At 44.8% G+C, this 6000-nt stretch overlaps 1 long non-coding RNA gene across 1 annotated transcript in view; it reads left to right on the forward strand.

Moving 5' to 3' along the window:
* LOC139915560 (uncharacterized) overlaps positions 1-6000 on the forward strand; it is a 36439-nt gene that overhangs the window by 22214 nt on the left and 8225 nt on the right. Inside the window, exon 2 of the long non-coding RNA XR_011784814.2 lies at positions 934-1007. This is a non-coding gene — a long non-coding RNA (uncharacterized LOC139915560). The remainder of the gene's footprint in view (positions 1-933; positions 1008-6000) is intronic.

The raw sequence follows: 6000 nt of genomic DNA on the forward strand, positions 1-6000 counted from the left end.
TATGTGAGTGTGTTTGTACTTTTGAGTTTTTGTGGAACTGTCTGTCTATTCCACCCTCCTCCCTTCTCCAAATACTCTCCAGTTGTGTGTGTGTGTGTGTGTGTGTCAGAGGGGGCCAAGAGAGGAGCTGGGTGGGTGTGGGACCGGGGGTGGGGGGTGGGGGGGGGGGGGGGTGGGGGGGGGGGACTGGGGGGGGGGGGCAACAATAGCTTCCTTTGACCCTTATAATGAGGGAGTTCATATTCTGATGGCTGCTAGTAGATTTTGCTGCTAGATTAGTTTTAGCCAAAGCTTTGCATCGATAAAACACACAACGTGAAGCGGTCTGGGACTGGAACTCTGTTTTTTTTTTACTTCCTGGAACTAAACTGTTGCTAAGCATTAATGGCCAAAACTGCTTACTAGCTAGAACTGTGTTAGTTGCCTGGTAACATTGGCTTACTGAACTTTCTATCAGGAAGTATATGGGAACTATTAACCCTGCAGGGGTTCAAATGGCATAACTTTTATATAGGGCTCTGTCTGTATGAACCTGTGTGTTTTATACATCTCCTATGAATTCTACATAGTATATTAAAATGGTAATCCTCGAGTTCCTTGTTTTTTTAAATTTTGTCTCCATCTTTGGTGCTCGGGGCTCATTGCTGTGGTGTTTCTGCACTGCACTTCCCAGAGATCACCTGTCAATCAAACAGTATGGGTGGGACTGAGACAGAGTCCCGATCGATTTTCTGTTGATGTTTGAGTTTGAGTTTCTGTAGGTGGCACCGGGTGTTTAGAGCAGCAAATAGAAAAGCTTTCATGAACTGGATATAGGTTGCATCACTATTGTGTTATAACAATCAGCAATATAGAGTTACATTTATATAAAAATGTTGCAGACTATTACTTTCAATTAATTGTTCTCTTTTGTTTTGTGTGTTTTTTTCCCAGTGACGTAACAGGAGAGTGACGACAGCATGGAGAGAGCGAGACAATGGATGTAGGGGATGGCAAAGGGGGAACTGGTAGGTTTAGGGAACACACCCAAACACACACACACACATGTACACACACACACACATACACACACACTACAGCGAGTCCCATCGAGAGACAGAGCGATGCCCTGGAGGGTGCCAGTCATGCCCAGCTTCCGCTGCGCTCCAAATTGAGCGTGGCACAGAGTGTATGAAGTCAGCCGTCTGGAAGAGAGCCAAGCATTGTTCCTCAAAGCAGCTGGATGGTAATTACTAGAGAGAGAGAGGGAGAGAGAGAGAGAGAGAAAGAGATAGAGAGAAAGAGAATGAAGCTCTGCCTCCCCATCACTGTTGCTTCTGCTTCCCCTTCCTGGCTACTGTATTGTATAGGAGCCATAGCTGACCATAGCTCCAGAGCTGACCATCCTAAATAAATCTATAGGCAATATAAACAAGCATTGGTTTTCCATGGTGTATACTATGAATTTACCTTATAATGATTTATGTCAGGCTAAAAAGGTATGTAACCACCACTGCATCTCTGCATACACCCAAATATCTTCTGCAGTTCTGAGCATGTGCGTTTGTGTGCGTTTATCTGATCAAAAAAAGAGAGATAGACAGATGAGGCGAGGGGGAGAGAGAGAGAGAGGGAGAGAGAGAGAGAGAGAGAGAGGAGGTGGGGAGACGTTTGCGAGCGTCCGGGCCTGGAGGAATGTGTCAACTCGCTGTCAACTATGTGCTGCTTTGTCATAAGACCGGCAGTGCGCTGGAAAACACGTAAAGTTGCCTTTTTCACACCTTCGGCTCCTCCCTCGCCCTCTCCTTCCTCCCTCTCCCTCCCTCCTCCTCCTTCCTCCACACACACACACACACACACACAGTGGCAGCAGCAGCAGCCAGCGCAGTGCTAGTGCAGCTGTGACCAGAACAATAGCATTCCTCAGGTTTTAAACGCCTGGCACTTAGATTCCTAACAGTGGAATTCCTGGCGGTGGAGAAGCCGGGGGTTGCTATAAGACGCCGAGAGCTGTAAGGTGGCTTGTTAGGAGATGTGCAAGCTGTAAAGCCCTGTGTGATTTGCATTTTTATTTTTTTTTTACGAGGTGGACGGACGGCTCATGGGGACACAGAGCGTTGTTTGTGTTCCCTTGCGGTCTTACAAAGGAAACGTGTGGTTTTCAACGCGTCTCCAAACGGCGTTTAGTTTTGTCAGGGCGTCACGTGTCGACGGAGGCACCTGTTACGTCAACGTGTGTTTGCGTCACAAAGTCATGTGTGTTGCGGCAAACTACGCAGATGTGTTGAAAAAGACACATTAGTTTCAGAGTGTAAAATCAGGTGTTAATGAATGATGCAAACACGGATACGTTGCATGTATATTTGTATGCATATATTAACTCCCAAACCTCATATTGGCCCTTCTCGCAAAGATTTCTTTATATGTCAATGTGTTGGAAAGGAGAAAGGTTTCTTGTTTAGATTTTCAATCCTGGATGCGTGAAAACATACATTTGTCACATTGAGACCCATCAGAATCTGGCCCATTCCCAATTTTGGATCCTGGCTTGAAAGTTCAAGATTTGTAGAAGCTTCTTTCTATTGATCTGCTAAACATCCAAAAGGTTTTTACATTAAAAATAATAAACAGCCCTCCCTTGTCCCTCCAATTTCAAAAAGTGCTAGTGCTGCCAGTAGTAGTCTATCTGACATTAATGCATCTTTTATCCAGTGAAAAAGTCTCCAAAATAGTTCAGTTTGAGAATCCTGCGGGTCCTCGGCTTGTTTAAAGCCCAAACGATGGTTCACTGTCTCCACTGGTGGCTTTAGCCCGCACTGCACTGAGCCGCTGCAATATCAGCCCATCTGAAATAACCCCAAAAATAATGATTCTCTCATTAACCACGCCTGTTTCACAATTTAAATATAAATGAATCTAATTTAGAAAACCTCGGCCACGATGAAGAAGACTCATTTAGAGCCAATCTAAAATTAATGAGGGCATCTGGAGAGAGGGAGAGAGTGGAGAGGGGCCCAGCATGGCTTAACAGATACCAGAGTTAACAAGCTACTGTACTTTAAACACTGGAAAATCCCCATTAATTTTAAGGTTAACGCACTACTGTACTCTGAATGGTGGAAAAAGTGCTTTAATGTTAGTTCAAACACATTAGAGTGACATCTTCAGACCAACTCTTGGCCTCTTGCTGTCAAAACCTCCTTTCTGTTGTCACACGCTGGCATTTATCGGACTCTGCATGATCGTACAGAATTATAATTTTATGGACAGTTTTATTACTGTGGCACGTGTATATGTGCGTGCGCATGTGCACACTCTTCAGGATTCAAACCTGCATCATTGATGTTGTTGAGACGCACCATGCCATCCCAATTAAACTCAACGTACTGTATAGATTTACCCCCCCCCCCCCCCCCCCCCCCCATCAGTAAGTGTGGAGGTGGAGCAGCATTGCAGCAGCAGCAGTGCAGCAAGCAGGCAAATAGTGGGGCTTTTCCCATCTGTACATGACATGAATAGTGACATGAAGCATTAAATCATGCATGACGTTCTCAATCCTCTGGCTTTCCAACCCTTTTCTCAAACAAGTTCCTCATGAAGACCCATAAATCTCCAGAAATACCTTTGTCTCCCACCTAACTGTCAGCACTGCCGGTTTGTTTATCTGCGTCACAATTTAGTTTTCTCGACACAGCGCTTTTCCACGGACTCCGCTCCGCTTGTGACGCTCTTTCCCTCGGCGGTCGCTTGAGTGGCTCCAGCGGATGCTGGCTGGCTCCCACAGTGACTGTTTGGTTTTGCAGGTTTAATTCCCGATGGGTTTGGGTCCAGAGTGATTAGGCTGAGCCCTGGAGGCCAGCGGGCTTGTCAGGTGTCTCCACACATTAGCGTCGTTCTGCTCACACCCCGAGCCGACAGCACAGCCGGGCAGAGGGGAAAGGGAAAGGCTGCTCCGGCCTGGTGGGAGGCACGACAAGACCAACAGAAACTCACTGCTTGATTGTATCGTCCATATTTGTATAAGCTTTCCTATAGAATCTCTTCTTAGCATTCTTATTAGGACTGAGGGAATTGGTCCAAAGATGGTCCAAAGGTCTTTCTTTTGGTCCAAAGAAAATCCTCTAAAATAATATGGGTCACAGGATGATGTTTGGAAGGTTGAAAGACAAATGACAACATCTTGCATCTCTTGTCATGGAAGTTGGGATCCACCAAGGCTCAGAACTCATTTTGAATCCTGACCCCATACATTCGCTTCTGCAAAGCTTCTGTTCAAAAGTGTCCACAAGTTCAAAAATGCTTTGCGCATAATATTGAGCTTCACAAATTCTAGATTCTTTAAAATGAATCAATTCTAGCCGCAGGAACTCAACCATGGTGTCTTAGGAAAAGGAAAATGTACCATGTCGTACCATGTTGCCATGTTGCTCACTGTCTCACATGTCACTTTGAAAGTTCGGGATTGTTCAAAAATTTGCGATGGTATTATTGGTTTGAATTTTTATGTAAGCCATGATGTGACCACGAAAAATATTTTCCAAGAAGTAAAATAGGATTTTAAAATTAAACTATGAGAAAAAAATGACATTTTTTGGGGCATATATTGTTAAATAGGTGTACATTATGTACATATGGAGTATTACAGGGGTGATGTTTGAGGCCTACTGTCTTTATCTTCATTTTATGTCTTTATTGCAATAGCTACAGAACACGTTGAATTTCTGCTCTGCTCTGATATTAAAAAGCAACATACTGCTGGCTGCTACTTCAACATTTTCTTTAGCCTTTAACCCTAAAATCGGTTCAGTGACAGTGCATGTGAGAGCGACGACGCAGCCCTGACTTTTCCCTGCTGGATTCAAATAAACTTTGCATTGTGTCTGTGCGCAAACAACTTCCTACGTGCAGACGCGCAGCTTGTTAACGGGGGCGGGCGACTGGAAAAACTCTTCCTGCGCCTGACCTCCCACCCCCACCACCTACACAGCATGGTGCAGCTATAGGAGGGGCGGAGGTGGGGAGATGACGTTAGGCTTTAGTGTGTGTGTGTGTGTGTGTGTGTGTGTGTGTAGGCACAGGAGGTGATGTTAGGTTTTAGAGTGGGGGGAAAACTTAGGTCCTGGTCTGAAGGGGTGAAGAGGGGGCGGTGGAGGCGGGAGGGGAGATGAGGAGACCTGCTGAGAGGGCAGCCTATATACACTCCTCCTCCTCCTTCCTGCTATACCTCTCCATCCCTTCTCCCTCCATCCCTCGCCTCTTTTCACCCTCCTCCTCCTTCTCCTCCTCTGTCTCCAGCAGTGGGGGTAAAGTACATTACATGCTTGCTAATCAAACTCCCATTATTACAAGTATGGAGGGAGTCTAGCATGAGCATTGCGAGTGTTCACCTCCTCCTTCTTCTCCTCTCCTCTTTCTCCTCTCTCCTGTTTGTCTCTCTGCTTCTCTATCAGCACCAAAGGTTACATAAGCTACATAAAACACTGAAAACAAACATGACTTGAACACATGGATGTTACTTTAGCCTACTTATTGCTATAGCTTGTGCAGTTGTCTCTTTGTGGTCAATTTGCAACAACCACAAGTCTAGAACGTAGAAAGTAACATAGAAATTTAAACCATTTGAAGAAAGCATGGAAATTGTATGTGTATGTCAGAAAGTCTGATCATTCCGTCTTCCTGCTAGGAAAAAAGCAATGTTGGAATTCAAAGTGGCGAACTTCTCAATGCCAACGTGTCAGAGATGCAGTTATCTGACATCACGTCAACATACACTGTAAAGGTATGCAGCATTACTTTTAACATGTTTATAATCCTCAAAATACGCTTAAGCTTGATTTTCAGCATCATATGACCTTAAATCTATCAGAACATGTGTGGTAAGTAGTTAAATGCTTAAAAGTTGCACATAGCTAACATTCTATGCTAACTAGCTTGCTAATGCTGCCAAATATCATTGGCATAACCTTAGCTGTTGCTTGCGGAACAGTATTTTATGTTGGGAAAATAAAATCTTGTGGGTGT

This window comes from Centroberyx gerrardi, chromosome 9, assembly GCF_048128805.1.
Source record: "Centroberyx gerrardi isolate f3 chromosome 9, fCenGer3.hap1.cur.20231027, whole genome shotgun sequence".
NCBI classification, from domain to species: domain Eukaryota; kingdom Metazoa; phylum Chordata; class Actinopteri; order Beryciformes; family Berycidae; genus Centroberyx; species Centroberyx gerrardi.